Source organism: Mustela erminea, chromosome 15 (assembly GCF_009829155.1).
Source record: "Mustela erminea isolate mMusErm1 chromosome 15, mMusErm1.Pri, whole genome shotgun sequence".
Classification (NCBI taxonomy): Eukaryota; Metazoa; Chordata; class Mammalia; order Carnivora; family Mustelidae; genus Mustela; species Mustela erminea.
Window position 1 is genome coordinate 82605291 of NC_045628.1, and position 10965 is coordinate 82616255.

The window sequence follows — 10965 nt, forward strand, 5'->3', positions numbered from 1 at the left end:
CTGATATGTGAAATCTAAAAAAAGCTGAATTCATAAAAAGAGGGACTAGAGTGATGATCACCAGGGTTAGGGGAGGGATAGAAGAAATAGGGAGATACTGATCAAAGAGTATACTCTTTGTGTTTATAAACTTCCAGTTATAAGGAGAATAATTTCTAGAGATCTAATGCATAGTTCGACGATTACAATTAAGAATACTGAACTGGATACCTGAAACTTGCTAAGGGAGTAAGTCTTAAATATTCTTTCCATGAAAAGGGAATGGTTATTATATGATGAGATAGAGCTGTTGTCTTATGCAATGGTGATAATCATTTCATAATATATTAAATGTATTAAGTCAGCTTGGTGCACATCTTACACCTACAAAATGTTATCTGTTAACTATGTCACAACAAAGGGAAACAAAACAAAACACACACACAAAAATAAAGACAGTAAGTACCTCATTTACTGAATTTTTCCATTTTTTCTGATGTTAATAAGATTTTTTTTTTAAATGTGGGGTAAACCAACCTCTTAACTGATTGCCTGTGTTAGGATATATCATGGTACAAAATATATAGGGCTGTCTTCTAACCCCAAATATGTATGGTTTTGTGATATAAAAAGAACTCTATGATAATTGGTAAGTGCTTCACATAAGATGTTACTATAGCCAAAATAAATAGAAAATCTCAAGTCAGAATTCCCAAAGGTCCTTTACTCCCTCGACCCATTTATTTTAAACTTGACCCTTTATACTCATCACACATTGCAACTTCTGTTCAGATCAGATCTTCACTTTTTAGTAGGACTAGCTTTTATAAGATGCTTTCTTGTCCACCAGTTTGGACCCCATACTAGTACTGTGATGTGTGTGAAACAATCGAACGTTTTTTAAAAAGTTCGGTGCTACCTTAAAGTCACATAAGCATTAAGCCAAACATCACTTTGGATACCAATTGCAATGCTGGCTTTTACAGACCATGAGAAGATTCTAATTTTGGTCTACACATATAAAATTCAAGGAATCATTATTTCAGAATTTAATAATACTTATTTTCTTTGTCCTTGAATTCTGAATCTGTATCCCACTCTGTCTGGGCAAATATCAGTTATTAGTTTGTGGTCTCTCTCTCTCTTTTTTTTAATATTTAATTTATTTACATGAGATTACAAGTAGTCAGAGAGACAGGCAGAGAGAGAGGAAGAAGCATGTTCTCCGCTGAGCAGAGAGCCCGATGTGGGGCTCGATCCCAGGACCCTGAGACCATGACCTGAGCTGAAGGTGGAGGCTTTAACACACTGAGCCACCCAGGTGCTCCTAGTTTGTGATCTCTTAAATAGAGAGTTACACTACCTACCTGGAGACTGACTGTACCTAGCCATGCTGGATTCTACATGTTTTGAAAATACTTTTTTCTTTTAAAAAATAAATATTACAGTATAATATGTCTACAGTAACATGCACTCATGTGTATAGCTTGAGGACTTGTTACATGTATTTAACAAATGTAACCTCCACTCAACTGAAGAGGGACAAAATTTCTGGTATTCAAGCAGGTTCCCAAAATCTCCTCCCCACTCAGTAACAATTTTCCAGAGGTTACTAATAGTTTAACCTTTAGTACCTTCCACTTACTTTGCCTGTCCTTGAACATCATTAAACTGAAATTATACATTAATTACAATTTTGTATCTGAATTATTTCAATTATCTTTATATTTTTCCACCCATCCACGTTAATGTTTATGTACAACGTTTGCTATTTTTTTGCTGTGTGGCATCCTATAATGCAAATATAATTTATTCACCCCTTCTCATGTATAGTTGACACACATTACATTAGCTTCAGGTGTATAAGTAGAGATTCAACATCTCTGTACATTATGCTGTTCTCACAAGTGGAGCTCTCCTCTGTCACCCTATGATGCTATTACAATACTATTGACCATATTCCCTATTCTGTACCTTTCATCACTGTGATTTATTCATTCCATAACTGGAAGCCTGTACCTCACACTCTGCTTCACTCATTTCACCCATCCTCCCACTGTCCCTTGTAGTTTGTTCCTGTATTTATAGGTCTGTTTCTGGTTTTGTTTGTTCATTCATTTTGTTTTTCAGACTCCACCAAAAAGTGGAATTGTATGGCACTTGTCTTCTTCTATCTGATTTATTTCACTTAGCATAATACCCTCTAGGTCCATCCATGTCACAAATGACAAGATATCTCATTTTTTTTTATGGCAGAGTAGTATCCTGCATATATATATATATATATATATATATATATATATATATATATAAAATATACATACACACACACATTACTTTATATATTTCTTCTTTATCCATCCATCTGTCAATGGACACTTAGGTTGCTTCCATATTTTCACTATTATGAATAATGGTTCTGTCCAGTTTTAAAAGTGGTAGTATCAGTTTTTAGACCCAACAGCAACATATCGGAGTTCCAGCTGGTTTCTTTCTTCAGCAAAAATTGGTATTTTTTTCTTAGAATATGTATCTTTTCATTTTACAGTCTACAATAAACGAGAATATTTGTAACTTCCTGGACAAGAATCTCCAGACAGTTTAATTCTAGCACACCCCTCCTGCCTTTTCTACTTTTGCTGGCATACATTTTTACTTATAAATCTGCTATAAACCCTTCAAGATATTTTGATTATTGTTGTTTTAAACAATAAGTTATTTTCATAGTCACATTCATATTTACCCTTTATAGTACACTTCTTTGTTTCTAATGGTTCTGTATTTTCACCTGGTATCATTTTTTTTTGTGGGTACCATATCACTTTATTTTCTTGGTTTTCCAACTTGACTCTTGGACAATGGGAATTCAGTTAGTCGCTTTTCTGGCCACCGTAAGGTCCCTTGCTCATGGGGCACAGGCTCGGAGGAGAGGCCCAACAGAAGATGGGATCCCCAAGAGCCAACCAGGCTGGGAGAGGACTGAAAGGTCTACAGCAGATGGACCAAGCACCAGCAGAAGCTCGAAGCCCCCTCCCCCAAGCCCTTTACCACACTCCTTGCAAGGGACAGGCTGGCACCTCAGTGACCAAGCTCAGGGCCCTCCCTCAGAGGTCCTTCCTATATACCTTCACTTGTCATGCTAAGCCTGGCACCCTCTCCCTTGAGGGCACCAGGCAGAAGCCACAGACCACCTCCATATTTACCCTTTATAGTACACTTCTTTCTTTCTAATGGTTCTGTATTTTCACCTGGTATCATTTTCCTTCAGTTTCAAAGATGTCCCTTAGTATTTCTTATAGTACCGTGACTGCTGGCAATACATTCCCTCAGATTTTGTGGTTCTTATATCATCTTCATTCTTCCTTTATTCTTAAAGGGTATTTTTGTTTTATAGGAAATTCTAAGTTGGCATAGACTGTTTTTTCCTTTTAGCACTTTAAAAATGTTAGTTCATTATCTTCTGACTTCCACAGTTTCTTTGCCTCTTTCAACATCTGAATCAGGTGTGATTCTACTTTTATTTACTATTTCTCATCTTGATTCTTGGCCTCATTTTTTCTGCAGCTTTGCATATCTCATACATTTTATCGTATAATCTGACATTGTGTGAAATCATTGTAGAGCATGAGAATACTGCTCTTTTCCTCCTAAATATGCATTCTCTTTCCTCTGTTAAACAGATAAAAAAGATGATTACCTCAGTTCCCTTAGAAAATGAGCTAGGCTAGGTTGCAGTTCTATTTAGGCTTACCCCACCTGTCTTGTCCTGTGCATTAGGTTTGGTCCTCTTAGGGTTTTTATTGAGAAAATGTTGAATCTTTATTGCCTCATCCCTTAAATACTACAGAAAACTTGATCTTGCCTCTGGAAATTTTAGCTTAACCTTTTAGCCTCACAAAATACACAGTTGAAAATCTCTGCAAATAATGTTTGGGGTTATCTGATACCTGTTAGCAGCAACCCCTTTTCTGGAGTGTGTTGCTGTTTTCAAAGCAACATCAGAGTGTGGGAGTTTTTATTCTATACTTTTAACTAGCTCTCCCCCAAATTTTGTCCTACCTCATCACTCAGTAAATATGTGGGGAAAAGAAAGATGCATTGGGGACTTTTCTAGATTCCAAACCTTGACTCAATCCATGTGACCATCAAATGGTCTGTTTCTCTTTCTCCCAGCAGAACCCTTCTTTGTTTACTGAGCCCAAATATCAGTCTGTTTTCAGAATCAGTTTCCCCTCAGGGAATAAAATGAGTAATTATTGTCAATTTAGAATGGCTTTTCTGTCTCTGAAACTTTATTTTTTTAAAGATTTTATTTATTTATTTGACAGAGAGAGATCACAAGTAGGCAGAGAGAAAGAGAAAGGGAAGCAGGCTCCCTGCTGAGCAGAGAGCTGAATACGAGCCTCAATCCCGGACCCTGAGATCATGACCTGAACTGGAGGCCGCAGCTTAACCCACTGAGCCACCCAGGCACCCTGTCTCCGAAACTTTAGTTCATCTAGGTCTTTTTGCTTTTTTCTGGTCATTAAAATATAATAATTATATAAGAAATAATAATATATAACATATTCTAAATAACATATAACAAAAATATAATTTATCTATTTTCTTCCTAGTTGCTATATTAGGAGTGAAGAGCTGTCTGTTATTTATACCATCTTACTCAGGACTAGAAGTCCTCAGGGAGCCTGGTTGACTCAGTTAGTGGAATATGTAACTCTTGATCTCAGGGTTGTGAATTTAAGCCCTACGTTGAGTGTAGAGATTACTTAAAAACAAATCATTTAAAAAAAATAAAAGTAGAAGTCCTTCCCCTTTTTTATTGTTTGATTTTGTTTTATTAGAAGACAGACTTCTCATGTTATATTGAGGTTATTGGATAATTTCCTGCTTATCTTGGCCATTGATATTCTTTACTCATTAAAAGTTTGCTGGGATTTGAAAGATTAGGAGTCATTATTAGGTACAAGGTGGGACTTCCCTTGACTTGAACTTTTTCCTCTTCTTTGATAGCTAAGAATATGGTTTTTAGAGCAATTCCTGGATTCTTTCATGTATTTTAAGTTTCATCATGTTCTCATGATTATATCCTCCAATTCAAATTTTCTGTCTTTCTAGTATATTAAACAATAATCTGTCTACATGTTTGCCTTTTCTCTGGGTTGAATGTTTCCATTGTCTCTGTATATTCTGGCTTCTGTTTACAATTCTAGGTCTTAGCCTAAAATCATGGACTCTGATAAGAGGATACTTTTATGGAAGGGAATATGGAGGTAGTGGAGGTAAGGATGGCATAAATGAAGCATTTCCCATTCATTTAGTCTCTTTTTTATACAGAAAACACTCTAAGTTGAAGGGGAATATCAAACTTTTCCAAAGACTAGAGAAAGTAAAGGCAATTTCATCATATGATAGCCTTCAATGTTTAGATTATCTCTGAATTTCTTTGTAAGTGTTGTATTTTATTATAATTAATAACAACTAATAGCATATTTTTACATTGATATTTAATACCCAGTGTGTTCAAGGCACTTTACATACATTGTTTCCAACCTCAGAAATTCTTAAAGATTGAATAACTATGTCTTCCTTTCCTTTCCAGGTAGTAAATAGTATGGATTCTGGAGCCTGACTGCTGGAGTTTAAATCCTGGCTTTAGCACTTGGTAGGTAGTAAGCCTGGGTAAGTATCTTTGAGTCTCTGTATCTTAATTCCTCCTCTGCATTTTGGGGATAATAATAGTTCCTATCTCATAAGCTTTTTATTTTTTAAGGATTAAATAATTTAACAAATTTAAGGAATTTAGAACAATATCTGGCAAGTAGTAAATACTTACTAAATATTAGCTATTATTTAATTTATAGAGAACAAAATTATGGTTCACTTAGGATTAATAATTACTCTAATTTGGCATAGCCAGAAAATGTGGCAAATAGCTTTGAATATAATTAATAGACTCTTAAAACCTGTGTTCTTTACCCTACACCATGAGCAGATCAAATTAACCTATATGAATTTAATGTGTTTTTATTTGTTAGCAACTAATAATCAAAAAGGCTGAATTAATTTTCACTAAATGTGACATTTATGTTTTCAATTATTTTATTTTACTGTATTTTATTTTTAATATTTTAGTTATTTATTTGACAGAGAGAGCATAAACAGAGGGAGCAGCAGAGAGAGAAGCATGAGGGTTTGATCCCAGGACCCTGGGATAATGACCTGAGCCAAAGGCAGATGCTTAACCAGCTGAGCCACTATAGTGCACCTACAGTGATTTAATTTAAAATATGTCATTTTAAATTCTAGAGATACCTCAAAGAGAAAAGCAGCAATCTTCCTTAAACTATTTTTAGTTACTAAGGTATGACAATAAATGATAAGCCCAGATAAAACCTATTAATATAAACATGCCATACATTTTTAAAAAGAGAAAATAAACACTGGTTTTACTGATGGGGGCCCAGTCAACTCTGACTTGTATACATGAATGTGTACATTATCCCAGAAGGCTCTGTTATGGAAAACTGTATGTTAGATTATTAGCAACAAGAATTTGCTTAGTCACAGTAATTCCCCTGATTAGTGCTCAATGGGTCAGTTACGGAAAATCTAAATATAAAACTATTTGTCCTTGCCCACGTTTTCCTGATGAGTATCTGGAGTGTTGGGTTGCAAGCCTGAGAAACACAGGTGGTCCACTCAACTAGGAACTTGTCTTTTCAGTCCTGCTGGTGTGGCTCTGCCATTGTTGAGTTTTAAACATCTCCTTGGTCTGTATAAAAATAACCTCTTCAATTTTAGTGTCACAAATGTCTGCTTTTCAAAGGATCCTGACAAGTACAAACTACCAATCAGTTAGATTCATGCAACTCTCAGGAGATTTCTTTCATAGAAGGAAAAGAGCAAGCTAATCACAAAACTAAGACACATCATTTTTGACTTAGAAATTTTCCCTGATGTATCACTTTTATACAAAGTACTTGGGAAAAGAGTTAAGAAGATAAATTCAATTTGGTCATATAAGTTCTACTGCTTAGACTCCTTTATATAAATTTATTATTAATATAATTTGGTAATCATATAAACCTAGTCATTTTATCAATACCTCATTATTTGCCATTATTAAGGGATAAATTCCCTTACTTCCTTGCTCAAAAATGAAAGAAAAGCCAATAGTGGGTTAAGCAATTGGGAATTTTATTTTCTTCCATGTACAATTCCAGGAGAGGACAGGCTAGTGATGTTACTGGGGATTTGAAGTGTCAGAGACCTAGGCTTCTTGAGTTCTCATTCAACAAGATCACTCTGTGACCCAAGGTGGCTATCAGAGTTGCAGCCATTATGTCCTCACTCCAGCAAATGAAATGAAAAGAGGGGGATAAAAGACATGACTTCTCTCTCCCGTAAGGACACTTTCCAGGAGGTACCATTCGTGTTTACATAATATTGTCCATAACTTGGTAATATGACCACACTTGCTACAAGAATGGAAAAGAAATGAAAGTTTCTTGGTGGATAGTCATGTGGCCAGCTAAAACTTGGAGGTTCTATTACAGGAGAATATAAATGTATTAGCCAACACAACAATATCCACATTAATTAAGTTACTCTCTTCTAAACTCTTTACCAGTTTGTCTGGCTGGAAAAGATGCTCTAAATATTATCTACTTCCCTGACTAACTAACCAGAGGAGACTGAACATGATTTCCTTTTTCTCAGCATTGGAGAAGATCATGGAAAGGAAGTGATCACAGGTTGACCCACAAGCTGGACCCAGACAACTACAGGCTCCTCATCTCCTCCCTGTCCTTGGAATGTATATTCCACCTACCATTGCCATAACCAGTGCTGAGTCAAGGATGTAGAATGTAAGGAATTACTGAGACCATCTGAACTGAATATGTGACTGAAGGCCTCTACACAAGCTTTTAAGATTCAGGTGAAATCTACTCACCTTGCAATCACCGAGACAAATCTCATATATCAGTTCCCTTGGTTATTAAAACTGCTACCAACCATTCTTCAGTGGTCTGACTCTTCAGTCTCTCCTTCCCATCTATGTATAGGGGCCAGTTTCAGATTTCACCTGGGAATCTCCAGAGTTTGCCAGCCAACATTCAACTACTCAGGGTTATGACATTACGATCAATGAGCATGAAATAATATAGTCAACATGTCTGTGCTTATCTGTCTATCTTAGGTTTTGGAACTGGAATTCATGGATGACATGACCTTATTTTAAGACCATTTCTAAGAAAACAATTAAAATTAAAATAAAAAAAGACCATTTCTAATAGAAGCAGAATGAGAATGATTAGCAATGTCATGACTCTTCTCCCTTATAAACATATTCCATTTACCACTTAAGTAAATCTACAGATGAACCATACATCTATTGGGATTAGAATCATGCTCCAAATCCCACATTTACTGGAATGCAGGTGACTTTCTGGTGCAGTTGCTGTCATAGGACAGTGCTGGGCAGATCCAGGATGTGGTGCATCTCGGTCAAACAGCCAGCTTTGTGTGACTTCTTACTCCAGCATATTCCTCATCCCTCCATGCCCCAAGTCTACTACCTCTTACTCACCATCCCAGCCTAGGTCTTCTTCTGTGTCTATGCATTTCAGCCACACTATACTCCTTCAGGTCAGCCACAACTCCGATTTGCAAGAAACATAAATTCAGCAAAAATTAGCTTAAGCATAGGAAAATTTATTCATACTATTGATTTATTTGCAAGCACCAACTACATGCTTGACTCTGTGCTAGGTTCTAGGGATAGATCAGTGATCCAAGTTTCTAACTTGAATGTGTGATTCAGAAAATAAACCAATAAATATGTAGTAGTATATTATAATGAGATAGATAGATAGTTATCAGTTTGATATATATATATCTCAAACTTATACTATATATATATATGTAATATATACATTACATATATATATATAATGGATTTTTTAAATGACTTGTACACTCCCATACAGGGGTGTTCCAAAAAATAGGACAAGAATGCAGCCCACCTCAGAAATGAGCTGAGCCCTGGATCTCAACCCAATTGAGGCTTGTAGTCCTGACTGAGCTTCTCTGTCCACATCTGCTTCATTCTTTTTTCTTTCTGCAGACTATCTCTGCTTCTCTAGGCTACAGGCTAAAAACGGAGCTTAGAATACAAGTTTCATATTTTATCTCTTACAATTTTGGTCACCAGGAAAGATGTCCTGCTGTTATTGTGTGACCTCCTGATTATACAGCCTGATATTGACCAATTCTAGATTTAACCTTGAAATCACTGTGCCCTTCTTTTGACACCCAGATTGTCTTTTTGCTTACTATTATTAGGTGGGTCAGTTTCTTGATGTCCCCTCCCACTACCCTAAGAAACAATTTTATGACCAGTTTTATTTTTTTTCTCTTATTTACATTTAATTTACCCCATATTTATCAAGTGTTTACCATATACCAGGCTATTTTAAATGCTGTTCTTGAGTGACCTCATTGAACACTTACGTATGCTTTGGGTGAAATATACCCACACTTTAGAATTTTCTACACTTGTGATTGAATCTTATTGTAGAGCTGGCTGCAGGTATTTTAAATTGGCTTAACATAATGACTTATTCTATTTTTCAACTAAAACTAATAAAAATTAATCTGGAGTTCACCTGCGTTGGGTGCAAGGTACTATAGGTTAGTCAACAAACACAGATGCTGGAGCTAAATCAAATTCTCTGCCTCAGCAATTCCTGGCCAGGCAACATAGGCAAGTTACTTTATCTATATGTACTTCATTCTTCATGAATGTGGGGAGAGGGGAGAATGACAGTAGTACCTTCCCCCAAAGTATTTAGTGAGTGAGAATATGTGAAGTGCATAGCAAGGGCTATAAAATTGCAGAACAACTCGTGCATGATTTCCAATCAGAAGATTCCTCTGTCAGAACTGATCTGTATCAAATCCAAGCTAATAACCACAATGACAGGTTCACTGACATCATATTCAAAATTATGATTTGGGGCTAAGTAATATTTCTGCTACCTGCCCAAGAAATATTCTAGACACTTCAGGTTAAGACAAAGAGAAAAATAATTGATTATCCGCTGTATGCAGCAGAGATGCAGGAATTCTCACATGAATCCCAAATTCCTCCAGACTCTTCAAAATGTGCCTGTGGTTGCTATCAATGCACATTTGCTAATAAAATGTCTCTCTTCTCAAGTTGGCTATCTCTTCCCACTGACATCAAAGTAAAGAAAGCCAGACTTGAAGAGGGTTTTATGGATGAAAAAGAAAACACAGTGATACAAGGGCTCCAGAGCCAAGTAGAGAATTGAGACTGGATGCTAGTAAAAAATCGTACTAAGAACTGGGCAGAATGAATATGCCCCTGTCAGGGAGGTGATGAAAGGAAACAGACCAGAGGAAAGGTCTATATGGTTTTGAGGTGTTTCCTACCACAGACTCGCAAGATAGCGTGAGGGCTCACACTATCTGCAGGGCTCATGCCTCAGACAACTTCCCATCAGGGAGAATCAGAGCTGGGTATTCTGCAAGCACTTCCCCACCTCCCAGTCCCTGCTACTCACTTTCTGGACAGGGTGGAGGTTCCACTGTGTCCTTCCTGATTTTGTCTTTTAAAATAAGGCACAACTTAAGGGCAAGCCAGATTCCGTTGCTCATGTCTCGTACTTTTCTCTGTATGCATATTTCCAACTGAGAAAACCAAAGCACGTGTCAGATGGTCTTGGATCGGAAACCAAGAAAAACAAAACAAACTGGTAAATGATCAAACACCCAAAGAAACTAAAAAAATCCTTCTGACTTATTTTAAATGTGCAAATATTTCCCTAGAGAAAAGTGTTATTTTTGTAAAGGGATCTGAAAAAGTACCAGGACATCTGCCTTGCTGAGGAAGAAGAAAAAACAATCTTTCTGTCACATATTTCCAATACGCTGAGCCCGAATAAGGAACAGCTAGCT

At 36.5% G+C, this 10965-nt stretch overlaps 1 long non-coding RNA gene across 2 annotated transcripts in view; it reads left to right on the forward strand.

Moving 5' to 3' along the window:
- LOC116574480 overlaps nucleotides 1–7994 on the forward strand; it is a 49575-nt gene extending 41581 nt beyond the window's left edge. For both annotated transcript variants that reach the window (XR_004279336.1, XR_004279337.1), the window contains exons 3-4: nucleotides 5582–5644; nucleotides 7702–7994. This is a non-coding gene — a long non-coding RNA (uncharacterized LOC116574480). The remainder of the gene's footprint in view (nucleotides 1–5581; nucleotides 5645–7701) is intronic.
- Nucleotides 7995–10965: the final 2971 nt, after the last annotated feature.